Raw genomic sequence first — 27,863 nt, forward strand, 5'->3', positions numbered from 1 at the left:
ACATTATGGCTTCCACTTACATAACGGTTCCTTCTCAGGTTCCAAGAAATTTGCATGGGATAACCAAAGCCACAGGTTCGTCTCGTCAAGMAGCCCCCAAATCCTAGTCTGGTGCATGTTTTCTCACAGATCCCTTTGAGCCTGCATTGATGAAAAGCAAAGAAGTACTCCAAGAAATTATCCTAGACAGAAGTAAATGTACTAATGAACACTATTTTCCCACTCCTAGAGTAGTGTTTCTCTTTCTAAGCTGGTGGCCAAATGCTTGAACTTTAAATAAAAAGAGTCCAGATACAGTGAACATTCACTCCCCAGACAGTTCACTTGACTTGTTTTTTTGATTGTTTTTTTGTTGTTTTTGTTTCATTTCATTTTCAAGAGCCCTTAGGAGACTTCATGGGATTTTTCTTTAAAATCAGATGTAGCAAGCTAATTCCAGCTTACATTTCTACAATTATAATGGTATTAATGAAGTGGTTTCTTTTCTRCTGTGATAAAAAAGTGAGTTCAGCATCATGCTCAGTATTTTCTAGGTCATGCAGAACTACCATAGGGAGGAAAAATAAGCCTGCTCACTAAGCACTGTGCCATTAAAAGCATTGCATAAGGAACTCTTTGCATAACAATATAGTGCTTTGGGTTACTTCCGTATTTTACCCAGTGGACTCACTTCATTCTTCCTTACACACACTTTTTTCTCTTCTCTTTCATATCTGAGCAGAAGTGTTAAATGGGACACTTTACCGCAGAAATCATTCGCAAAGGATTTTTAACATTTTGTTATGTATTTTCTATATCCCTCACCCCATTACTGACCATTTTATGCTGTTTCAAATTATTTCTCCTCATACACGCTCAGAACCTCCAATAAACTTTCAGTTTCTAGGCCCGTCAGTGACACACATGACTGAAACACATCCATTTGACATACTGCCCTGAACACTTCCATTCAATAAAATCAACTATAGTCTGCTGCACACAATTTCTGGAAGATGATTAGATTGCATTGCCTAATCTTTTCTCATGATTCATCTTGCAATTTTCTTTGAGGCACAGCCTCCCCTCCACCACCTTTCTAATAATCCACTTTTTCTATTATCCCTAAATGGAAGTGCTAGCAAAGTTTGTGTGTTGTATTAGGTAGTACACTGGGTAATGAAAATTGTGCGCATCTTGTATGCTTCCGTCTCAGTGCTAACAGTACGCCTACACTTCTATGGCTTCATCTGACACCAGATACCTCCTGCATATACTAGCCCATGACAGTGGCAGGCCATGCCTTCTGGGAGGAAAAACTGAGCTATGGTCAGCTTGTTTGCATGTGGTCCACTCAGACTTCAGTGCAAATTATGCCATCCCTTCCTGTTCTCAGATATTTTGACCTCCACAGTCGTATAAATCAGCTAGAAGAAAGGAGGAGGCAAAGTAGCTAACTTTTTACAATTAGCTGTAGGATCAGAGGAGTGATCAGAAACTGATTTTGTGGCCTATATTCAAGCTGCTTGCAAGATGGGAGCAGTGAGACAGTCCTGGGAATGAGCTGTGTAGGAGCAGTGAGGAGCTGCCATCATTGGCATGCTTGGATTCAGTGATGGCTTGGGTTGTGTGGTGTTCACGTGGGCACGTGCTGCACGTTGTCCGTGACTGTTGTTGTGATCTCGTATATCACATGGTCTTCAACTTGATCTTCTCCTYAATACTTGTGAACTCTGATGGTTGCCAGCATTTACTGGCTCCTCGTGAGCTTTGAAGATGAAGTCGTTCAGCCCAATGAAACAGATATTTTTGGCAGGAAAAAAATATGCTACTCTTTTGCAACAGCTTATTCTTCCATTCACCTGCTTTCTTTAGGTACAATGATGGTCTGCAGAGAGCAGATTTAGCAGACAAGGTAGCAAATAACCCATAACATTAGAAAAATCACATTGCGAGTTAGGAGTGAAAGCTGAATGTCCATTCAGCTGAGAATGAAGCGTGAACCTCCACACTGTTCACTGTATTGAGCCCAGGTGGAGTAGAATATTTAATGTATAAAAAATGGATGTCTTTTTTCAGTTTTGAACCCAATCTRTAACTCAACAGTTAAGCATCTTTCTTTTACAGACTAAGAAAATTTTGTCTAAATGTTGTTGGATTTGCTCCATAGTCAAGTTGTTTTCATTTAAGATGTCTGTGTGTATTGACAAACTTGTCTGAAGGCTATTTTGTTGTGTTCTCCTTGATGAAATGCCACTCACAAAACAGTGGATGTCATGACCCAGTAATCCCATTTGATGAAATGCAATGTCTCCTGACTCACTAGCAAAGGGAGCTACTATTCAAACGTAATTATTGGACAGTACCATTCAACTCGTGACTAATATCAAATCAGAAATAATGCTTGCTTTTCTCCTTCTGTTCACTTTGAATGAAAATTAAATTGATTAATAGATCTAGATATCATCAAAGTCCTGAGAAGCTGCAAACACACTATAATAAAGGCAAAAATCATTGCTGATGCATGCATTTAATTCACCTCATAATGTATACTACTAATTCCCTTGCCTCTTGAATGATCTCAAGCTAATGATGTTACAAATTTGTCTTCCCAAAATAATTAACTCCTATCAAAATTCACTGTATTTCATTTACTCAACCAAAACAAGCTGTTGCTCAGAACATACTTACAGTTTGTCTTTGATATCAGACATACRAAAATAAAGGGAAAGAAGAAGGATCTTGAGCCATGAGTGAAATTTAAGATCAGCACTGCAACACCCAGATCTTGGTATTTTGCTGCCTGCAGGAATCCACAGCCTTGAGTGAGGTTCCAGACACCGGAAGAGCAACGTGCCCAACACCATGGCCCACAAAAAGCAATACCCCACGTCGGCTGCTGTTTGGGATAATATGCAAGTGTCTGGCTRGGACCTACATCCAGGCCAGAGGGCGACATAAGTTCTTGTGCAGGATGGGAGTTAAAAGACTCCTGATCAGCAGTGTATGCTCAGGACTTGAATAATCATATGCTCAGTCTGCAGTAAAAATTGAGAGGCCAAGGTATTTTTATTGATGGGAATTTAGGCATCCCAGCATAGTCTTTTTAGCCGTGAGTTTCAYACTTGGGCAGTTAAGATGGTTGACATGGGCTAACCACCTAATGGCTGGGAAGGTGATCAGCTCTCCAGCTCCAGCATATTCTCATGCCAAGAAAGTTACTTGGTTGCTCCTGTTGCAGATCCCAAAATGAACAAAGARCAGAGATTATAGACTGTGCTGGTAAAAAAGGCTCCAGGCATTTTGGGGCAGGGAAGATTATTAACCTTTGAGCGCTGATGACAGCACAACATGGGCAGTTTAGTCCAGCCTGTCTTAAATGCCCTAGAAAGTCAAACGAAAAGGCATTTGGTGCTTCCCTTCCTCTAGGCTGTTTTACAGCTGCAGTATGTTTTCAAGTACAATTACTACAAGTTACAAACAACTTATTTAAAATACTTCTCTGTTTTACAGGTTTATTGCAACTGTCCTTCCCCCAGAATCACTGGAAAATTAATTAAAATTTGTCTGATATGATGATACAACTTTTAGGGAAGAAAATTTGTGTATTAGTGAACCTAGCGGAATGGAGGTATTATTTCTTCACTTTTACTTATTTGGCAAAGTATATGTATGTCCACAGTCTTGATGCACAGCATTTCTATTGAGCAGCTCTCTGCAGTGTGACAAAGTATTTCAATCGTTCCCAAACTGTTACAGGTCAGTGCCTCCAGAAAAATAAAAGAAAAACAGCAAACCCCAGGAATGATCAGACTGCTTTGGTGTCTTTTGCAGCGAAGGAGATGGGCGGAAGTCCSTGGCCCGTAAACCAAGGGCCGGCTGGCAAAACCTGTCTGACCCCAGCCCACCCCTTCCAGCTCAGGCAGGCTCACTGGGACCTGGTCCCACATCCCTCGGCCCCCAGGGCCCCCACTCAGGGCTGCGTGAGTCTCCCCAGTGGGGCTGCAGGCTGGGGAAAGCCAGCGGGGAATATTCCTACAGCTGCTTTAACCAGTTGCAGCCCCACAGACAGAGGGAAAATATCTCAAATATGTGGCCACCTGGCAAACAAAAATCTTTCCTTTTGAGGAGAAAAGTTGAATGCCTTCAATTAAAAAATATTTTAAAATATCATTCAGCATTTGGTTGAGCTGATTGTTAAAACAGCCTAACRTGGCTGACGGCTCCTTAGTGTAAATTAGCCATTTGCTTCCATAAAAAGGTATCGTGCACTGCCTTTCTCCCAGATGGGCTCCCTGAGCTGCACTGACAGATCTAAGCAGGTATTTAGTTGTGTTCTTCCAATAGTGAGCAGGGAAGGTATTCAATGACTGCTGAAACCATTTCCAAAGGAAAAATACTCACTTGTTCTGAAAGAAAATGATGAGTTCACTTTCGGACTGTGTTATTGAGAAGGAATGGCTGTAAATGTGCATTGCAGATGATTTACTCCATATCCTGGGATTTTGGGGATGAGTCATATTACTGTACCAGACAATGGCTGGACAAATCAAAAAGATCTGCTTCTGTTATTAGGAGAAAGAAATATATAGCTGAGAAAAGCATTCTTCAGTATGCTGATAAAAGCAAATACATATTTGAAAGAACTGTAGAACCATACTTGCTTATAGCACTAAAACAGAAAAAAGCTTTCATGCCTTTCGTATTTTCACATGTATACACATATATGCATAGATGTACACAGACACACACATGTATAAAACTGAACATTTTGAAAAACAGTCCAAAGCTCTGGATTGCTAATGGACAGGAGGCAAACCCTAGAAATCTGCTCAGTTTGGATCTAGCTTGTGACACTCATTGATGGATAACAGTGTCTTTTTCAAGAGGCCTTCAGCTGTGATGGAAAGCTGAATACTMACAATAATGGCAATATTTCTGTGCAGTATCAGAGAATGAAAGGGGCAGGGGTGTTCTGCTGAAAAGAATCAAGCACTTGCCATGTGCTGGTTTCAAGGAGTATTGAGTATCTTCTTCCAGTTCTCTGAACCTCACAGATTTCAGACAGACAAACACAKCTGTCTACAGCAAGGCAATGCAGAGTAGAGGCTGTTTTGGAAGGAAGTCTAGGAGAAAGCAAGCCTCGGGTCAAATGCTGAGCTAAATTCAGTATCATATTACGGTTAATTTATCCACTCATTAAAGCAGACCTTAGGAAAGGAAAGTGAATTTAAGCTTTGCAGTGTGTGAAATGTGCTTGAGAAGAGATTGAATCAGGTGACTGCTTGTGAGAAACCACAGCAGCTCTCGGGGTAACATTTTCTAAGCCAATCCTGAGTTTTAGGAATGGCCGATCCAAGCGGCCACTAAAAGCAAAATCAAAGACCCACATTTTAGAATAGGAATTTGGCAAAAAAAAGTTAATATAGCTCTGTAAATGTGGTCCTTAGGTATGAAACTGCTTGAGAGAATTTTCACMAGCCTGAAAAGTGCCATGGCATTAAAAGTAGTATGGATCTGTGGGCAATCACCATTCATACTTTCCTCAGGATAAAGAAAAGCACTGCAGACGTATACCCCACTGAACAGCACTGCCGTTCACAAGACTGTTTAAACTGCTTTTACTTAAAGAGACGCCCATCATGATATTACAGAATACTTTAAATTAATTAACGATAATTAACCTCCAGAAATAAGTTAGCTAACAGTAGATGAATCATGGACTTTTGTTCTGCAAAATCCCAAGATGACCATCCTTCAGAGATGCTCTGCCCTGGAGAAGYCACAAGGCAGTGCAGGGCTGCAGCCTTGCCAGCTCCGTGCAGCAGCCTCGCACCGAGGTCCTGTCTCTCCTTCCTCCACCAGGCTGTCTCCAAGGAAATCCATTGCCCTTGACCTGACACCTTGTCCTGTTTTTCTGGGAGTGATACGGAAGTACAGTGGGGTGCATGCCTGAACTCTGCTTTCAGCTCCCCTTCAAGTCAACAGCATGAGCGTGTCAGAGTATTTCTTTTATTGCATTCCCCCAAACAGTGCTTTTGGGTGCTTTCCAAAGCAGAGAGGTTACTGGTTTGGAAGGCAGGGCAGCAGCAGCTGCTGGAGGCATGCCAATTCTTCTATTAAATATCAACAGCATTGCCACATGAAGCTACCGAGAATGTGACAGAACTAATAAAGCAAAATGCCACTAATGTATCTATACAGTTAGATGCTGTGCTGCTTCTGGCAGGCTGCAGTAATCAGATAATCATCCATTCAAAACAAGTCTATTGAGAAAGACACTCCAAATATAAAAAAATTGTGCTATYAGTGCTAGAGAGGAGTGCAAAGGTCCAAGCGACTGTCCCCCTCCTTTGGGATTTTGATGCTGTTTTTTTTTACTTCATGTCTCGAGCAGTTTCGCTATTGCTTTGAAAAAAACTGATGGTGTTATAGATGAGGTATTAATCAACAGTTTATGTCTTAATGTCCTGATTTGGACCAAGAGCAGAAACATGGCTGCTCTGTATTTCTTCTAAAGAAGAACTGGTAATCACAAAGCAGATTGGTTTTGCTTAGGGAGAGCAGTGAAAATTTCCTTTTGATGTACAACTGTTTCCATTACAGATTTGATATGTGGCCTCCAGCATGCAAAAYTGCATCCATGATTATGGAAATAAAGCTATAGGATGGATACAAATCTTCTCAAACATGATTTAATTAGTTAATTAAAATCATCCAGTTCGCATCAGTGTCCAGGTGCTGCAGAACTCTGCAATTTCTTTCTGCTAAGTACGTGCCTGCATACTTAGTACAATAAATGCTGACAAACACAAAAGATATTGTGCAAGATTTGCAGAAAATCATGGGGTTTATTCTTTCTTTCTCTTGCCTCCTTTTTTCATGCTACTTGCGGTAGTGAAGTCATGCAATCCTTACTTTCAATCCTCCCCCATTTTGTCCCATCTTGCAAAATGAAGCTAAGTAAGCAGGAAACCTCACCCTAGAGCGCATTTCCTGCCATCTTGCAATCAGTCCCTATCAGCCATCACCATCATGCCAGCGGAAAAAGCTCTGGGCTTTCTGGCCAAAGCATGTTCTTCACTGCCGTTGYGGTTCAGGGGCAATATTCTCACCCTGTTCTTTGATGGAGAACGTGCAGCCTGATGAGGAGAAGCAAAGCCTCCCCGAATAACAGACCGCAGCTCTCTGCAGAAGCCGGGACCCCCGTGCAACCCCAGGACTTGTCTGCAGAAATCCTTGGAAGAGCTGGCCCTGACACCAGCCTCCCACATGCAACCCCACATGAGCAGTCAGCTGCTAGTGGGGACCCCAGAGCCTCCSGAGAGCCATTGACGCATGCAAGGTGCTCCCGAAACCACCCTAGCGGTCACCAGTGAACAAACTCTACTGCTCCAGCATGGCCTACTGCTAACATAAGGAAATGTCTGAGATCGTGGAGAGATTTCCATTCAGATAAACACTAGGATTGAAATACTCACAAACAGTTGTTGAAGGTTGAGCCCAAGCAGTTGAGTGGCAGGTATCTTCCTGGAGCACTGGCGATTGTCCTGGTACCAGCACAGCTCTACTGTCAGACATCAGGTTATGTGGATTTAGGTGCTAAACAAAGGATTTAATATCTTAAGATGTTAAGGAAAGAGAGAATCTAAACCACATTTCTGAAGGAATTTACGTGCTCAAAGCTAAAAATGCAAAAATGCTTCCACTCGGGACATATAATTTTGGGGAAAATCCAAACATAGTTGCCTTTYTTCTACGAAGTCTGTAGATGTTATTTTGACTACTCTTTTAAAAATAAGATCACATCTTGTGCAAAAGTGACTATAAAATTTTAAATTAGCTACATGACTCATTTGTATTATTTATTTGCATTATGCTGTGAAAAAATGGATTATACATTCAACCCTCACAGCCACAGAGTGGCTGCAGAGTTTAATGAGGGCACAACTGAGATGCTGGTTGCAAATGCCACCTGCTTTCCACAATGCGATGAGCTGAAAATTAAAAATAGATTACCCGAGTTGGTCTCAATTTTGAAATGATTAATAAAAGGCAGCTCCAACGCTGTGTTAGGAAAATGGAATGATGAGTACCAAATACACTTTCCTGTCCTGATTAATGCCTGTTAATAATGCCTAGCAATAAAAATGCAAAATATATTATAACTTTTAAATAAAATATTTACACACAGAAAAAATATTTCAGATGTGCAGATAGACACATGATGAGATAGGGGTGTTAGGATAGCTTAGAAGAAATGGTATGAATGAGCTCAGCAGAGGCCTCTTGTGCTGGGGGCTGGGACCCTGTGCAGCTCTKGGTGCAGCTAGTGGTTGAGGTGGGAACAGGACCCCCCCCCCCAGCTCCAACCCACGATGCAGTAACACCATGAGTGATCTGTGAAACTAGCCTAGGAGAAGGAAGGGACAAAGCAGAAGTAAGGAAAGAGAAGGAAGCAGATAAGGAAGGAAGGAGCGAGAAGGAAGGAAGGTGAGACAAGGAAGGAAGGAGAGAGAAGGAAGACAGAAAGAGAGAAGGAAGGAGAGAAGGAAGGAGAGAAGAAAGGAAGGTTTGCATCCCATCTCCCGGCATTTTTCATTATGCTATATGTCATTCTAGCCACAAATGTCAAACTAATTAAGAGAGAACAAGATCTGATGTGAATCCCCAGCCTGAGCCTGCAGCCTTATCCAAATTTTGATGACTCTTTTGCTGTGGAGTAATTTTTGTTTTGTTCTGTTTTTATTCCTCTGTYTGGTTTCAGCTGTTATCAGGAGGGAAAAGAAGCCCATTCTGAGGATATTGCTGAGGTATTACCTTTAATGGGCCAGTATTCAAGTTTGTTTGTTTGTTTGTTAACAGGAACCTGATTTTGTTAAAAAGKCTAACACAAGCTGCAGATGATAGACAAAATCCTAACTAAACCTCTTAATTCTTYAGCTATTTATCTATCCCAATGTTGAATTTAATGTATAATGTCTGAGGTACACTGCCAAGGATGGACTCAGCTTGTAGTGTCTGGAAGAGAGGAAGCTGAGCTATCATCTCCTGTATGCAAATCACTGGAGAAGTTAATGGACATCAGCAGATAATAAATAGTTCTCCCAATAATGCCAGGACTGTTATTTTGTCTGTACCACATTCATTTTTAGAAAAGAGTTGTAAATGAATATTACTAGTTTTTCTTTTCCATTTATATAGAAATGTTCATTTTACGGACTTCGATCTGATTAAATGCTTTTTTCCCCTCTTATTTGCTGAGGTATCACAAGAATAAGATATTCGACCCAGGTATGTATGTGTACTATAAGAAATAAACACTTACATCTGCCATTAGTCCTTGCTCTGAACCTAATATTTTTCCAAAAAATGTTTTTGAATAGGAATTTTAGACAGCAGAAATCTAAGTTACACATATAGCATAGCTGAATTCCAGAAATAATGGTCATGTGGCCAGAGCTGCAGCTTGACAGTTTCTTGTCTCACAAAATTGTGCCTTCGCATAAGCTGTGAGCGGACAAATCACTGCCCATCACCAGCCGGGAATTGCTGTTGAACTGGAGAGTGCAGGCACCAGGAACATTCATCTAAATGAGTAATATCTGCTCTCATTAAGCTGATGATGTTTTCAATAGGTAATGCTTTCTGATAGAAAATAAATTTTGTCATGGATTTGCTATATTTTGCTGTATCTTTTTATGTAATGTTGGCAAACGCTTGGCTGTTTTACATAACTRCTAATGATTCACTGAGATATGGATCAGAAATGTGGAGCTTTATGACACTAGATTAAGTGGCAGCGGTCTGATTTGTTTGAACATATTTCAGTAGTGCCTCCGTAGCCAAAGGATATACTGAATTCCTGGGTGACTGTTTTGGCACAAGCAGTAATGTAAGATTTATTCCTGTTGCCATTTGTTAAGTCACACTTACTTGGGTAATAAGTACCCAAACACAATTATCACTGTAGATTACATAAAGTAATGCAGTTAAAGCAGTTTTGAGATAGTTCTGCAGTAAATTAGTGTCGTTGAGAAGACTGTTAGGAAAATGGAACAAATATAGTAAAACATCACTTCACTGTCAAGAGTTCAAATACAGTGAAACATGGAGTAGAAATACTACAAGTAATAGCAGTAAATGTGGAGATGGTACTGGAAAACAGGACACCTAACMCTAATTAAATCTGGGCCCACTAGGTAATGTCAGATGTGGGTGTAGTTTTGTATGGTGGGCTCCATTCCATGTTAGCAAAGTAACTTCTGTGAGACCACAAGCACTATTTAGCCTCAGAGCTGGCGTACCAGCGGGTCCCGCGTGGGGAAGAGACCCCCTTACCTCTGCAGCAGGCTTCCTTCTCTCCAGCGGCTTGCCACCAAGAGGTGTGTGCGATACGGTCCTGTAGAGGCACAYGAACTCCCACTTGCAAGCTTTTCAGTACCATTTCTTTCATAATACTTACACTGGCTATTTCTTAGTATAAAGTAGATTAGGAATTTACAGCTGTGTTGGGTAAATATGAGAGGCTTGACAAAACTCCCTGAGGTTACACTAGAAGGATCTGCTGCTAAACAGCAAATGCCATAGGGTGGCAATATCCCATCAAAGAGTAGCGCTGGACATCTCTGCCCATGTTTGCGTTGCACATGGAGAAAGCCTGCCAGGCACCTTGTAGACCAGACTCACAGGTGTGTACGTTTGGCCTTATAAATGTCCCAAAGTACCCTAAAACTGCACATCCCCACATGTTAGTGACTAGACAGCCTCACTAGCTCAGAGTACTTTCTGAAGCACTTGAAACACTTACTTTCCTACTAATAAAAATGAATTATTTTCCTAGCACTATCACTTACTAGATTTGAAGCCTGGGCACTCTACAGTACCCTATATTCTGTTTTATTGGCATTTCAGAGGTCAGCAGTGCTCACTTGCAGCAAGTCCCAGTAAGAAATCATTATTCACCACCACTGCTACAGCAGATGGCTATTTATTCCTCCCCACTGTCTCTAGACCAGAAAGTAATCACAATATCTAAAAATAGTACAATGTGGTAACAGCTATAACCGACTTTAGCAGAGTAATCACAGCACATTGGTGCCTTCATCGCATCTGTGTGTAGATAAAGATGTTGGTTTGTTCGGGAGCTCATGCGTCAGGGTTTTGTGCTTTTTGGTTTTTAGCGGGTTTGGGGTTTTTTTTTTAACACCACAGCTGCAAAAGCATAACAAGACRTACCAGGGATAGCTGTTGAACAGAGGGGAAGTGTGGCACCGTGCAGAGGGCTCTCGTGCACATCTAAGACGTGACCGGGTTATAAACTGAACTCTGGATGTATTTGAGTCACAGCTTCACATGGTAGACCAGGCCATGTAAACCCCGAGCGACACATGGCTCCCAAGAAGGACTCAGAAAAATCCCACGAGGCCTATGTCTGTTTAAGCATCTAAAAATATTTTAGCAATCTGTCCTTGTCTTGGAAGAAAAAGCTCACCATTGATTGATTGAGCCTGAGCACAGGCTCCCCAAACTTGCACRACGTCATTTCAGGGAGCTGTTATGACCTTGCTTTTATTCCAAGAAAACGAGTTATTTGACCCAAACAGAAGGATATGCTCTGCTCGGGGCCGGCAGTCTCCGTGAGCTGCACTGGGGCCAGCCTGGTGTCACTGCTGCTGCTCCGGGAGAGCCTGCTGCAGGGGCRGCAAGGGAGGGTCCAAGCTCAAAAGGCACTGCCCAGGAAAGTCTTCAGCAGAAATAACCTGTGCAATGTTTAAACTCCTTTTCATAGCTCTGCAAAAGCAGACCGGGTCTGGTTACATCAAGCTATATTTTTTTGTGGGCAGTTACACCTTGATATAAAAATAGAAAACTAAAATGCACTTGGGAAGAATATAGAGCTTCAGGTTGCTTGATTTGACTTGTATTTTTAATTATGCCTTCTGTTCCCAGTGTTATGATCTAAAAATGATCAAAATCCCAGGTATTTTATTCAATCATTAAACAATATCACAAAAAATGTAACACTGGCTATTCTTTGCAGCCACATCACACAGTGCAGGATGGCATTGCTGTAAGACACAAAACTGCACGATCATGTGCCTACTGCTGTGATTTACAGCGTGCAGAATCACTATATTTTATCTTTAAAAAAAAGAAGAGAAGGGTTCATAAATAACCCTATCCAAACAGGTAATAGCAGAAATGTAAGTAAAGGGTTTATTTTATGTACAGTAATGAAGGAAAAGCAATAATTCCCATGATCAGCCAAAGGGTATCGAAGATGAATGCACGTACGTTTTGGCCGGGTACCAAGTAAACCAGGCACAGGTGTGAAAGCAGTATTCCAAGGGAATTAATGTCATGTTTTATTCTCCCTTATTTCAAGTAGAGCTTATCTCTTGCCTTTCAATTTGCTTCTGTTTTATTTTCATTTTCATTTTCTCTTTCTGTGCCTCAGTGGACTGCTGAAAGTGAGGAGAGTCCCCTGAACGCTTTGAGGAATTCACTCACATTATTTGAGTGAATCGGGCATGCTTACGGTCTGGGGACTTGGAGCATACYGTGAATGACACTCATTGCTTTACTCACGCAAAGCTTTACTGTTGTTAGAAGCATGAGTGATTTTATTGTGTAAAAGACCAAAAGCACGAGTTGAGAAGCTGTCAGGCAGGAATACTGTTAAGCAACAAACCAAGCAGCAACCTGTTGCCTTGCTGTGTTTAACGGGAGCTCCCTGTTCCTACCTTGCCAGCTTTGGGATGCTCTCAAAACTGAAGGTCATTCCTGAGGCTTAAAGACTTTCAGGTTGGGTCAGTGCCAGACCTAAGTGAATCAGAAATTAATATATTTATTGGACTGTAGAGTTAATAGTAGAAATAAAAAAATGCATCCCCAGAATATCAGGAGTCTTTCCAAAGAGAGCACAACACTATAGTAACTACGGGGAGATTGCTGCYAGGCTGTTATTTAAACAAAATGCAGGAAAAACTGTAGAGGAAAAATCAAAGCTTTTCTTGAGGAAGTTGTCAGGTGAYGAAGTGCACAGCAGGTGTCCTTGGCTTTACTCTAATGGGGTGTCTGGATCCATAAGGTTTAAATCTTAATCCTGCCTTTCCGCTGCCTTGTGTTTGCAGAGCCACCGGTGCCCGGGCTCGGGCGGTCCGTCCCGCTTCCCTGCCCGGTCTCTGCTGCGCGCAGCTGAGCGGAGAACGAGGCAGGCCTAGCCCGTGAGGGTCAAAAAAGTTGATGTTTTCTGCAAATAGGGCCATTTCCGAGGCGAGGGGCAGCCCAGCCCGGGGACACCGCGCGCCCCGCCGCGCTGGGCAGCCGCCGAGCTCGCAGACCTGCCCGCCGGCAGCCCCCGCTCGCCTCCCGGGTCCCAGGCTGGCGCTGGCAGCGCAGCAGCCGGCACCTCCCTGCGGCCTGATTTACCTTCGGCTGAACGGGCACGGCTTGAGGCTTGGGTCTCCTAACTGCAATGGCCGAAAGGAYTTTACGAGTTTTGGAAGTCTCTGTGTAACCTTTATCTGCAAAATGGGCTACAAACTTCCCCAACTCCAGCAACAACTTATTTTATTCCCGTTGGTTATTTGCTAACCTGGGAACTGGAGGCACGGTACGGTTCCTGCTTTGCTGAGCCGACACCTTGATGCGCTCAGCACCAGTTAGCGCCTTGACACGACCTGACATTTTAGTACAAAACGATGAGTTATACTTGGAATGCATTAATCTAACGAGAGCAGACACGTTACTGAACACAGCAGGAGCGCAGTAGTTTTATCTCCTTGTTCTCACACTCTGCGTCTCCGGGGCTGTCCTGGCTCTGCGGCAACAGTTGTTGAGGACTAGTCTAAAGCAGCTGCAAAGCCTCAGCCCGTACAGAAGTTGCCAGTGCTCTTTCCCCCCTCATTTAATTGCAGGATGCATAGTTGTTYGGTGAGAAATTGGGATGGTAGTCCAGCTACTTTCGCAGAAGAATGGATACAGTTTTCAGACAAACACTTTGACATCCAAATGTTAGCAGCCACCACATAACTGCTTCTCTCCTTCCTGCAACAGCAAAGGCAAATCAGTCATTCCCTTCAAACAAGTGTTACAGGGGAATGCGTCTCAGAAATATTACTTTAGCATTAATGCTTTAAAAGAAAGGTTGATGGTCTTTTTGTCACAGAAACAATGTTTAATAGTTGCCTCAAAACTGCACAAAGCTTCAAGAAACATGYAGCCCAACCACAGAGGAAGGCTCTGCCGTGCTGACCCTCTGGGAAGGCCCACGTGACACGGCTCCTGCYGTCAAATTTAGTTGTGCTAGGGTAATGCCCCCAAAACCCCCAAAATGAGATCAAGGCCCAGCAGGGGAGGCATCAAATGGAGGGGAAGGGTATGGCCGGGCAGAAATCTGTGACAGAGCTGGGAGTTACGTCCCCAGCCCTCAGCTCCCAGTCTGGGGTCTGAGTTAGCCTCAACCTCTCACCTTCCCCAGCCAGTGTGGGGAAAGGATGGCATCCACAGCTCAGAAACCACCCAGCTGTCCTGGATCCCAACAGTTCTGGTGACACTGCATGTGTTTGATACTCGTACTTCATCCACTGTCAGACACTGAGACTGGTACCAGCATGGAGCTACTTGTGAGCGACCAATAACCCCTGTAATGAAAAAAGGCTCAGAGGAGATGGGCAACGGCCAGGTGCCCTTGAAGCTCAGGAAGGGTGTAAGATGCAACTTAGTAATCACGACTGTTGCACAGAGAACTGACTTTATCTTGGCACAAAGGAAGCCAGAGGGTGACCTATGTTTGAGATAAGCAACCATAAATTTGGTGAAAATGTTTCTTTCCGAGTTGCACAACGAATGYGAAYGTCTGAGATTAGCCAGACCAGCATGGGGGAAGCGTATACGTGGCTCAGCCCAACTAAGAGTATAAAACCTGAACAACCAACAGAGGAATTTTTGAAGAGAGCAACGGACTGGAGTTGGCTTCAACCCACATATTCCTTCCTGGAGACCGGGGATGCCCAGCATTGTGACGATGAACATATTATAGAGACCAGTAATAACAATTACATTTGCACCRTGATTTCAGTATATTGCTGTATCACTCTGCTAAATCAAAAATCCCATGCAACATCACATATATTTAAATTAAACTTTTATATCAAGCACTGCACTCTCCATATGTGCGGAATATCTAGAAGAACGTGGTCAGAGAGTAGTGGACTCAGAAACCTCTGCATGGAGAGAAAGGATGATGTGCTCGGTGACACCCTCTGGAACATGAACAATCCTTCCTTCTTTCTTTTTTCATTTTTTTTAACTACCCTATCATTACTGCTCCCTGCAGACTTGCTACAAAATGTTCATTAACATCAAYGGTCAAGACCATTACTTACGCAAGACCTTGAATAACGTTAGCCAAATTCCCTCTTTTCTAATACAAGTCAGCTGACTTAGAGGGAGTTGCTCACACTTTATAGCAACACAAGTGAGAGGAGGTTCRGGTTCAATGCTTCATTTCCCATCTGCACCACAAGTTAACTAACACAGCTTTATTCCCTGATGCTGCTGAAAGAATTGATGATGGTGGTACACGAACAAAGACGCCTTCACATGCACAGAGTTGTGTATGTTGTAGTTGTTAAACAAACATGCCCATGTTAACTTCAGCCTCTTTAAAAATACAAGAAAAACATTCATCCTAGGACCTCAGACAGGCAATTGGTACAAAAGGATGTGTTCCAAGTATTAAAAAGATCACAAAAACATTCCAAAACAAACAACAAAAAAAAAAACCCACTGTAAACCCAGGGAAGGTAAATGCCAAAATTATAAAACTTAAAAAAGAAAATATGTTTTCTATGTCCTGCCTAGTACATCTTGAATCATGGATAAAAGGATTTAACATTCTTTTTTGCTCTGTGCACTTTTAATAGGAGAATCCAGGTGCAGATTTGGGCTTGATTCCAGTGCCAAGCTGCCTGCTCTGTTTAATAAAGAGTTTAATGCAATTTAATCCAAAGAAGCAAAGAGTCCTAAGACATCAGCACTAGAGATTCTGAATCCTAATTAATTTTCTGTTGGTCACAGTTGTCACAGAGATTCCCCTGCTTGTGCTTCTGGTAATATGGTTAGACAAAAAAAAAAAAAAAAAAAAAAAAAAAAAAAAAAAAAAAAAAAAAAACAATAAATTCTATGTTTGCACTCAATCGCAACTCCTAGGGAAATGATTAATATTTATATAAGAAAATAGAATATTACCACACCAGAATTATTCGGTTATCTCCCCCTTTCCCTTGCTTTGTCCCTGCCCATGAGATTGCTCTGTCATTAATGAAGGGATAAGCATAAATGCATGTAAATGTCTCTGACTGATTCTGCCTCATCGTACGTTGATACGGCAAGTCAGGAAAGGCAAGTAGAAACACTCTTACTCCGGCAGCAAACCCGCAGGGGAGCAGAGCACGCGGGAGGCTGCCAGCCTGCACGCCACGGACCCTTCTCCGCAGAGCTGGGACTCCTGGCCTGGAGGGGTGAGCAGGTCCCTGAAGCTCCTGGGGCTGGGACACCACTTTGCAGCTGGCAGCTCTCTGCATGCTTCCCGGGCGCGGACAGAAAAGACAGGAGTTACTGCACATGCAGCAGCAAGCGCCCGCCACCGTGCAGCCTGCAAACGGGGCCCCGTGCTGAGGCCAGGCAGGGGCTCTGGCGAGGAACCCAAAACCTCAAAAGATAAATGAACCAAGAAGGTAGCAAGGGACTAAACACATTAGTGGGACTTTCAGTGGTGGCATGAAGAAATCCAGCCAGTCAGCAGCCGTGAGGAGGAAAAGCTTATGGGCACGTTGAGCAGTGCAGCTGAGCGGAGGTATATCTTACTGTAGGAAAATGTTAGCCATAAAAAAAGGCAGTCTTTCCTGGGAGACTGTGGAAGAGGCCTKTCCAAAATGTCTGTAGCTTCTGCAATGTCTGTAATTTCTGTAATAAAATAATGTCTGTAATGTCTGTAAGTACTGTAATTTCTGCAGGCAGTGTCCCTTGCAGATCGGAAGTGCACAGCAGCTACTGGTGTTTACRCCACCCACGAAGCTGTCCCTCAGGGGCAGCATGGGGCAGGCCCTGGAATATTTTGGATTAGTAAAGCAGGCTAGGAAAGACCAACAGCTCACTCCCCTAAGCAGTTAGCAAATTGCTTCAACTTTAAGATGGGCAATTGATGACAGGTATTTCTTTTCTAATATCCTGTTTGCAGGTGAGGTTGGGAAGAGAAGGCTTAATAAAAGTGCGAAACCAAAACCAATAAATCAGGAGAATCTAACTGTAAACACTGGAGGCGGTTCCTCTTCATGTCCCTGGTGTCTTTCCATCCCGTATTCTGCTGTCAGACCTTCCTGCTCAGCTTTATCCCAGCCTTGTGCTGCCAGCACTGGCTCCTGGATCTACCTTACAGAGCTTCTGCTGGTGGCTGTCCACGTGTTGCCCCGCCATCGTGTTGGACTCCAGCCTGCGCCTTTGCAGCCAGCCSAGATTTGGAGCAGCAGCTCCCTCTGCCCAGGACCGCTAGCAGGACTGCTGGTGGCAAGGGGGCTGGTGCCTCCGTGGTGCTGCGAAGGATGGAGATGTTGGGCTCATGTAACCACCAGTGTGGTAGCACCCCTAACCTCAACGCTTATCCCCACCACTGGTGGTGTGCAGTCAACACAGAGCCGCTGAGGAAGCCCTGATATGTGACATTTCCCACCTGAACTCGTTACTACTTTGAACACAAACTAGATGCAAAGTGAATCTTGAAATTACAGTGAACATCGTGGTTGTGGTATAGCAAAAGGTGGCTCCCAGGAGAAAGGTCACCTCATGTTGTTCGTGGTCTTTGGAGTGACRGTTCAGGGACTTGGTCTACATTAAGGAGTCTGTAATCCCTGCCGCTTCGCGTTTTCTCTAGCAAAACGGTGGAAAGCACAGAGGCTGACACTTGTTCCGAAATGCTGAGGATATGAGMGCTTGGCGACTTGCTGCGGTTTTGAAAGTTATTTGTATTAAAAGCTTAATCAAGATCAACTGTGGGTGCTGTTGAGAATAATTACAAGAGAAATGGCCCTGTTCCACAAGACTGAAGTGTATGTCTAATCTGAAATACATTATCAGTTCCAGTTTGAAGCCTCTTAAGTATTTTGTTGAGTCAGCACCCAGRTATCTACATGAGATTAATCTAGTCCCGAGGCCGTATTCAGAGCCCCGTCATCACCTGTGCTACTGAGGCATGCCCAAAGGGACGTGAGGACTAGATGATCAGAAAATTTCACGTTCCTTCATCGTTCAGACTTGAAAAGCTTTCCCGAACTCTCTTCTTCAAACGGAGGAGTAGCTTCTCAGGAGAAACACGGCTGATGATACAAAATGGCATGTTAACAGTGCTTAACGCACCCAGAGCAGCTTGCAGTTATAGCACCCATGCGTAGTCATATGGACATTTTAATCTGTTTCTAGGCTCATACAGCGCACACAGGTTGCCACTGCTGCACAGTTAGTTCTGAATTAGGGTGAAATTTTGACTGAGAGGCACACTGAGGGCCACTCAAATAATGTATCACAAATTCAATATACTCAATACAAGTGAACAAACTTCAGAATTTGTGATCTGCAATCGTAGTGTCCCTGTTGTGATATGACAACAACATACCAAAATATTTTGTTTCCTCCTGATTCAAAAGCCACATGGCATTTGCAGAAGGACAGTTCAGTTTTTCTGAACGTAGTAACATATTCTTCTGCAATGAGGGATAAGGATTTTCTTTTGCAAGAAAATAATATACATCTGATAATTTGAACAAACTGAACCTTGCTGAAACCCTTGAAGGCTCAAATATGTTCCATGTTGTTTTCTCCAAAATTACAGATTTTAACACATGACAGAAGTAGAGCATGTTATACAAGGGATTGTTATTAAGCAGACTGGGAAAAATACTAAACGGCCACAGTCTGCCGGTTCTCTGAAAACAGTTTCATTGCATTGATTGGTCTCACCTGCATCATTTTCACTYCCATTTAAAGACAGGACCTAAAACAAAATGAGTTGCAGTGGGAAAACATGCGCTGATAAAATGCATCTGTTCTTAATCTGTGGAAATGGATTTTGTGATATTCTAGACAACTTTATGRTATTCTACACCATGCACAATGTAAGAGTAAGAGATTTGATGTAAGGGACTGTGTAGGAGCTGGAGGTAAAGGCTGGGATGGTGAAGTCCCTCTCCCCACTGGCTGCAGCCGTTTTCCCTCACGTTGATTTGGGCTCTTGATTCGAAATTCTTCAGCTCCTGAATTTGCTCTACCTCTGCTCTCTAACCTCCCTAGGCAGCTGAACAGAAAGTTACTGCAGGGTCTGAGGGTGCATCCTGGCTTAAGAAATTTGATGAGAAAACTAAGAATATTCAAGCCTATTTTTTAAATAAGCCTTTTATAGCTACCGAGCTGGTCTCATACAGAAAACTGTTTAATTTTTCAAATTATTTAAAGGACAGTGGCATTATTTGCCATCTTAGGTGGCTGTAGATTATCGCCTGGTAAGCTCGAGTCCCTTGTGCCTGCAGCTCCTAACGTCCTGGGAGCCCCTCGGGGCTGATTCGCAGCGGTGCGTGCAGGCGTCACGCGTGGATGGGGTGCCACGAGGCACCGAAACACCAGCACAGACACGACCCCCYGCCAGCTGTCAGCCCGAGCCGGGCTTCTTGGCGCTGGGCAAGAGCAAGGCAGCGTGCGGGCAGCAGGAACGGAGCAGGGCGGCTCTCCGGCTGGGAGCCAAGGCGCCCGCGCGCGGCACCGTTGTGACTCTCTGCTGGTGTCTGGTCTCCCGGACACCTAAGTCCTCCTGGCTCTCTGGGCGACCAAGTGGCAGCTCCAGGAGGTCTTGTCGCAAAACATTCATTAGTGGGAGTTTCTTCAGCAGCTTTCCTTGCCAGATATTATTTCTGTTAATTAGGCCTTGTAGCTGCTTGATATGCTGGAAAATCCRTGTTTTTCTACTCTTTTTCTCCTGCTTTTGAGCTGTTGTGTTTGTTCAAGATGAAAGCCAGATGTTATATTAATAAGAGAACGGCCTTTCCTAAAGGGAAACATTCATCAGCACAGAAGCAGACATTGTAGCTTTGCTGCAAATTRCTTAAATTCCTCCTTTTTTCTTGAGCAGGAAATCCAAGAAGATGTATTTCAGAGCAATAGCTTTGCAACTGCAGAGTAAAAGCTATTTACCCTAATCCCTTTAAAAGCTGGTGACAGGGGTTTAAATGCACTGAAGTTTGAAAATGTTTAAATTTGAAGGGGAAATGCAAGTATAAACCTAAAATGTTTTGAAACACGAAATGTTTCGATACTTTACATAGTAAATTCTCTCAAACATAAATAATCTCGAGTATAACACAAGCGACTACTGCGAAACCGGCTGAGCTCTTCCCATGCCGAGCGGCTCCTGATCCTCCGACAGAGCGTCTTCTCAAAACGCCGGGGCCTCCCACCGTGGTACCCAAACAGCTTTGGATTTCTCTTAAGCCCACCACCGCGGCCCGGAGCGCGGAGGCGAGAGGGCTCCCCGGCAGCCCTGCCCGCGCCAGCCCCGGCAGCACGCGGCTCGTGCCTGCCGTCCGCACCCTTTCCGGTGCCAGAGGCGACGGGCTAGAAATTTAACTTTAGGAATGTGACATTTTTATAAACAAATAGCAGAACACCCAAGCTCCTTACACAGCCAAATGAACGCTTGGAAAATATCCTTCTTACATATAATGAATAACCTCCAATATTTAAATAGATAAGGTATACATGAGCGATTTCTGCTATTATATGTTCATTAAAACAATCATAATCATCATACCTCACCTAGGTTTTGGAAAACTTGCTAAACATCTCATACAATTATCTGTTTACATAGAATTTTTATAACCTTATTATTAAATATTTCCATTATGCCATTGCTGGAATATTTTAAAAATTAATATAATCTGTAGTAACATGAAGAATAGTAGCGTAACTACTTTGCAAAATATGTTCCAGCTGAACGAGCTAATTAGCTTTTAATAATGAGGCCTAGCCAATGCATTTACAAAGSAAGCTACTGGAGCTTAATGATTTCAAAAGCTATCACATTTACAAGTTAATGCAGTGTAAATTATTCATGAGCATCTTATTTATAAGTGTAATAAGTTATTTCCTGGGCTAGAGTTGCCTAAAAATGAGGTTCTTCTGAAAAATGACTAGAAATGGAGCTTCGTGTGAGCCCGTATTTACTGTCTTTGTAGCTATTTCCAGATGAAATTTTACAAATTTGGCAGTAGAAGATGATTCATTAGCCCAGATTTTCTTCAGTCTATGTCTCTGCTAAGCCCTGAAAAAATCTCCCCGGTTTCGGAGTAAACAGAGGCTTCGGAGACACTCGGTTTAGTGTTTAACATTTCTCTTGACAGCAAATGTTTAGGGCTACCAAAACCAAAGSAGCCTCCTCTCTACAAGCAGCAATATTATCTTTGGCCTGGCAGTGCTTCGTGGAGACGTGCGAAATGGGAACAAAAGCCAGCTCTGAAAGTACACTGCTGTCTCCTGCCGCGAGCGGTACTTGCCCTTCTTCCTCCTCACCATCCCTTTAATGCGAAACTAGTTACAAAGGAACTCCCCAGATGTGAACCAAAGGGGAAAAAAAAGTGTTCAAGCACAAACYTCTGTTTTTATCTTGTATTCAGGACTCAAATCTACAAGTTCCAGTTCTAGCTTAACAGCAGCAGATAAGCCTAGAGCACGATCCAGACTGCAACGCTTGCACGTTTAATTGCCTGCGTGAGCGACGCCTTGGCACGCTTCCTGATTATTTGCTTGTTTTCTTGTGGATGATATTCTAGCTATTTTCTCCATTTGGTTATTTCTGTTACCAACACGGCATCTTAGAGCTTTACAAAACACCAGCCTTTTCCTGTAGAACTGCAGCCTTCCTGGAAAGGAAAAAGAAGAAACCCTTTCCCTTCAGCTGTCATTATTTAGGACTGTTTTGATTTCATTACGTTTCCTGGGGTTTTGAGGCTGCAGCAAGATCTCTTCGAGCCTCGTAAGGAACTATGYGGTCCTCCTCATATTTCTGATTAGAATAATTAAATACAAATGGTATTTTTTTAAAAAAACAGAGGAAACAGTTGATTTCACAATTGCTGGCTGAGATCCAGAGAGTACTMTATTTTCTCTTGGAAAAAGTAACTTGGCAAGGTTTATTTATATGATCAGGAACTAGGATGGGAGTGAGCTTATTTAATGAACTATGTTCCCCTTACTCACTTGTTACTCAGAGAAGCTGTTCAGTATAAATTTGAATGAGCAGAGATTCATTAGAGGCATTGATCTCAATCTGAAAAATTACAACTGCTTCATTATCAAAGCTCATTTGCACAGTAATAGAAACAAGCTTGAATCAGTACATTTCCACCAAAGCATCTGCCATTTACAGCAGATTTTTTTCTCTTCAGAGGTCAACTCAGGAATGTGGAAGGACTCCTCAAGAGACACTAATTATTACCACCAGCTTCTCCTGTGGCTGGTAGCAGTTCAAGGTGCATTTTAGTGTTACTTTCTCAACCAGAAACACACAGAAGTCTGTGACTGCTATTCGACTGATWTGTGGTCCTATGTATCCATAGGTGTGTGATTTGCATGCACCCATGCACATACACATGCCACACACACACACTCGTATGACAGTCCAAACCTCTCCTCGTAGAGAGAGGAAATTTAAAAAAAATCATCCCACTGTTATTTAGAAAATGAACTTTATGTTTCCAAATGGGAGTGAAAAGGCATATAAATCTGTGAGGTGAAGCCAACCACCTTGGTGTTTGCCACTACCTCAAGGCTTCTCGGCYGCTGCGGCAAGCACAGAACGAAGTGGGAGGCTCAGCTAGGCTGCTGGAGGCTAAGAGGGGTGCCAGCACTCAAGATGCATCTGTGCGGTTGTTTTACAGGTATGAAGAGATAGACAATGCTTACTTCTCCCCAGAACCTTTAGGAATATTTAGCGTTTCATGAACATTGTATCTCCTACCAGCAGGGCTTCAAAGGGCACCTTCATCTGCTGATCAGTGATGCTCGGATTCCAAAAACATACTAGCATGGTTCACTTACAGGTTTCATAAAAATAGTATTTTCACAAGCAATACCAAGGTCCTTGAGGAAGAAACAAGCTCTGTCTAGGCAGTCAGTCACATGAAGAATGAAAGGGGAATGTCAACGCAGCGTTGAGCTGCTAGCTACCATATGGTGCTTGACACAACCCTTTGACATTGTGTGTCATCATGTTGCAGTCTAGAGGAAGCCCTGCTGTAGATAGCTGGAAGCAGAGCCACAATCAAGTAAATTATTATTTACAATTAATGATGTTATGTGCATAGCACACAATTAAGTTTCTCTTGCTCTTGTTTTTTTTTTAAATCAGACTTTGTCTTCCCTTGCCTTTGACTATAATCTCTTTGGAATAAGGATTTTTCTTCAGTGTTTGGAAGAAGACCAAACTCATCTCAACCCAGCATTTCTCCCACTCACCAGAACAGGTGCTGGCTTCCCAGGACATGTCAACCAGGGCTTCCGTCTCCACAGGGGGTGCTTTGTTCTTCTCAGTGTCACTCACCTTAAGGGTCCCTCCTTTATTCCTGCAGATGACRGGTTTTCCTGATCTTTGCCAACTCCTTTAAGTGATGTTTTCAGTGCTCCTCCCTGCCTCATCAGCCTCCCTTTCCTCCCTGTKCTCCTGTCTTGCTGATCTCCTCCACAGACACAAATTCGACTCCCACCTTTCRTGCCACTGCCACTGGCCGCCTCCTCCCCCAGCCCTGAACTGTAGCGTTTCCACCCAGATCCAACCCTCAGCCTTTCCGACAGTTCCCCAAGGTGGCTGCAGGATCACATCCCACCCAGCCTTTCCTTTACCTGGCCCCCGGGCTCCCCCACGCATGCCACCTCCGATCAGCCCCATCTCCAATCCCATGTGGACGCGCAGTGCTGGTTTCATCGCCTGCTTTTCAATTCACAGAAATCACCATGCTTTTCCGCGTTCGGCCACTCCAGGATGAKCCAACATCACGAAACAGATACTTTAAAATTTATTTTGGGGCAGAAAGGTGCTGGGGGCATGTGCAGGGCAATCCCATCACCACATCTGAGCATCCCACACCGCTAGCAGCCGGTGATATTCATTTTTCCTGTGGCCAGAGATATGAGCTTTCCTATAAGAAAAAAGATGATGGTCTCTTGCTGAAAAACAGTTTAAGAACCATRTGGAATAAGGAAACACACCAACTAAATACGCTTCAGTATCATCTGCAGCATTTGTAATACATTAAGCCTCTCGTTATTGCTTATCCACCAGAAATCGGAGATGATTATCACTTTGCTGCCTTGATATTTTACTTTGATATGAGAATTTACTTGATATGATAATCATTGTCTATATAATCACAGTGTTAAGAAGCTGCCTGAACACCCTGGCTGTAACCTGATGAAAGATTTGTGGTTCTCCTTGCAAGTCCCTTAAACATCGATCCTCCCATGTAGGGAATCTGCCTCACCCCCGGGGTGGATCACGTGGGCGTACAGAATGAGAAGCGATACTTTATTCCAAAGCATTACTGCTAAGTTCAGAGTATGTAAACAATATCCATAGCCTTTATGGGATGGGATGGTAGCACGGGACTTGTTTATAGGCCTGAATGCCCACTTTGTTTGGAATTTATTAAGCGGATAAACAGCACAAGTGGTAGTCAGAGCTCGTGTTTTATGTCCTGTTGTCATAATTCAGTTACAACTCCTTTAAAACCATCCCTAGCAAGCTTTGCTAATTGACAGTACATATCTGAGGAAGGGAAAAAAGAGCTTGTTTTTACTGAAAATTTTCTTTTCTTTTTTTTTCTTTTTTTCTTTTTCTTTTCCTTTTTTTTTTTCTTTTTTCTTTTTTTTAAATACAAGGCTAAAGATAGACAGGCCTCCCTGTTAATATTAAGTATCAGAACCATAACGAAAAGGGGAGTAACACCAGACTTTTTTGCTCACCCAGTCTTTCCATTGAGAAATGGCCACATTCACGTTGACAGGCAATGCCAGCAGAATTCAGCCACTCTTCCTCACAGATGCTCGTGTTAACACGCTCCCTGCTTTGGAGAACGCCACTGCGTTGCCCCGGGTCTCCGTTTGCGTTAAGAGCAGATGAAACGTGTATGTCACCTCTTTTCACATGTGCTACCTCCAGGCCCCGGACTCTGGGCCAAACCTCAGGGGGAACCTGCCTTCCCACCGGAGTGAAGTCAGACCCCAACTTGCACTACRGCTGCAGGGGGCCTCTGTGCTGGGGTCGTGCAAGCCAAGACCAAAATGATTAAAATCCTTCACGAGCTGTGTGTACAGGATGTCACTGTCACCAAATCCAGAGCCAAATTCCCATCATTTTACAGCCCCTAGACAGGCTGCCAGCATGCACCTGACCWGGGCTGAGGCAAAATCTCTGTGATCCTTCACCAATGTCTGCTAAATATATTTAGAAGTATGATGCTCACAGACATCAAAATGAGAAGAAACCATAAAATCCTGCCTGTTTGTATCTGCGAGACTCTTTCTATTTGTAAAAGTTTCCAGTTTCTGGATTCTTCAGTTCACCAGCTGGTTGCTCGGTTGCATAGCAACTTTCCTGTCTGCCTCTGCTTGCCAGAATCCAAAGGCCACGTGTTTTATGCAATAATTAAACTATTTCTTGGTTGGGAAGGACCAAGATCTGTGCAGGCTCACTGGTACATTATTCCCTGCACTGCTGTCTGGTCCCAGGCTCCCACCTGGACAAAGAGCGATATCCATAGCACAGAAATCACAGCTTTAGTATTTACCCTTTTTCTCCTCCTTTAGACACAGCAAGGCCCTTCCTGTCACCGGGCATTGCCTGCTTTGCAAGTAGAGATGCCGGAGGCACCTGTGGGCTGCTCTGCAACTCGTGCCGGCAGCGCGTGTGAGCAGGGCAGCGGAAAAACCGACAAGACGGTCGGGGAAGCAGCCGCRGGCAGCAGAAACCACCCCACACGGCCCCATCCTCCGGTCGGAGATTTTGTTCGGAGAGCCCGTCTCGCCCCTCCTTTCCTCCGACGCGGGAGGAGCAGCTGCGGCTGCGGCGCTCCTGCGGCTTGCTCTGCCCCGCGCTGGGCGCTGGGCGCTGGGCGCTGCAGCGCGGGGCAGCCCCGGCGCCGGGCCGCTCCGCTGGTCTTCCTGGGTGAGGTGCACAGCTGCTCTTTAGTACTCCATAAAGCCGCACGACCTGGCGGCCGGGACAACGGCTCGTCCGTCCCGGATGTCCGCCATAGCGACAGAGGCGTTGGGCACCAGACGGAGAACAGCGGTCAGGCGCCGGGCGCAGCCCTGGCACGGCCGGACCACTTCCCAGGCCGTAAAAGCACTCCTCCAAGATCCGCCTCTGCTGCCGCTGCCGCTGCGCGAGCGGGGCTCTCTGGCCTGAGCAAGATCTTAGTGTCATACACATGAAACGAGATGCAATGCCAGGCCTTCTGGATTCCCCGCCGGCTCGTAGCAGGGCTGCGTGCTGGGAGGGCAGCAAGCCCCGYTTGGACCTTCTCACGTATTTCTCACGAGCTACGTGTCCCCGCGGGGCCCGGGGCCGTCGCCCACCGCATTGCAGGCGCTCGCCGCCAGCGCAGCCGCAGGCCCAGCCCGTTCCCCAGGGAAAAAAGCCGCCGGCTTGCTGAAGGGATGCTGAAACCCCAGGTTTAAAGCACCGAGGAGCTTCACAAGATGAGCTCGGTGCTGGCTTCGATCTGAAATGTGCAATGGAGAAAAGACGGAGGGCAAAGCTCAAGTCTTTCTTTCTACCTTCTATTTAGCTACCCTAATAAAATATGCATTTTTTGTGACACCGTTTGCATTAGTTTCATCCCAATTTTGCTGCTTTTTTTGACATGAAAGAGGTGTTATAAAACTTACAAAACCATTTAGAAGCTGGAGACCTGCTGCTTACAAGCAGCCTGCTTACTATTTTCCTTTATTGATGAGGGCGCAGAAAAAGCAGAGCGAGCACTAGAGAATTGAACTGTCAGCTGTAATTATGTCTACTTACGTTGAAAAAAAATTGTAAAGACCTCTGTCAGAGAAAAAARGGAAAAAAAAGGCAAACAGATGCACGTTGTTTGCTTGCTCTGCAAAGCTGGATTAAAACAGCTACGGATACCCAGCGAAGACGGCATGTGCGTGGGGGGGTTATGCCCTCCCGCACCTTGCCGAACAACTCTCCTTTCCTCCCCCTGCCCTCCTGCTCTGAACGGAATTACGTTTCTGGGCATTTTGCTCWTGCTGCGGGTTTCTTTTTTCTTTTTTCGGTCTGTGTTGCTACGAGCAATCAACATCTGCTTTCAGGTTTTCTCTTCAATTTAGCGTATAATTCAAGGCTCTATGCATAGATGTTTTTAACTGCACTCCGGGCACTACGTTTCGTTTGGGGAGAGGGAGGCCTTCATCCTCTCTTCTTTTCTGTATTATATTCTTTTCTATATCAGAAGAAAGAAAAGTTGCATGACTCCAGGCTAACRGTCTCATTCCTTAGACATGCCCAAGGGTGGGTGGAAAACCAGCAGGACAATTGCTATCTTTGCCTTTTCCACCACTGTTTTTCCTCTCCCACCTTAAATATCACCTAAAAAAACTTAAGGGGCAAAAAAAAAGTACTCCACATCTCAGGCTCCCCCATTTCATAAACATATTCTCAACCCTATAAAGACTAAATCAGGCAGAGAAATGGCATTGACAACTCGCTCACCCAAGCTTCCAGCTGCAGCAGACCTCCATGGGGAAAATCCCAGCTGTGTCTGGACCTAGAACAACAA

This window comes from Rhea americana, unplaced genomic scaffold (assembly GCF_003343005.1).
Source record: "Rhea americana isolate MKP2758 unplaced genomic scaffold, rheAme1 scaffold_14, whole genome shotgun sequence".
Classification (NCBI taxonomy): domain Eukaryota; kingdom Metazoa; phylum Chordata; class Aves; order Rheiformes; family Rheidae; genus Rhea; species Rhea americana.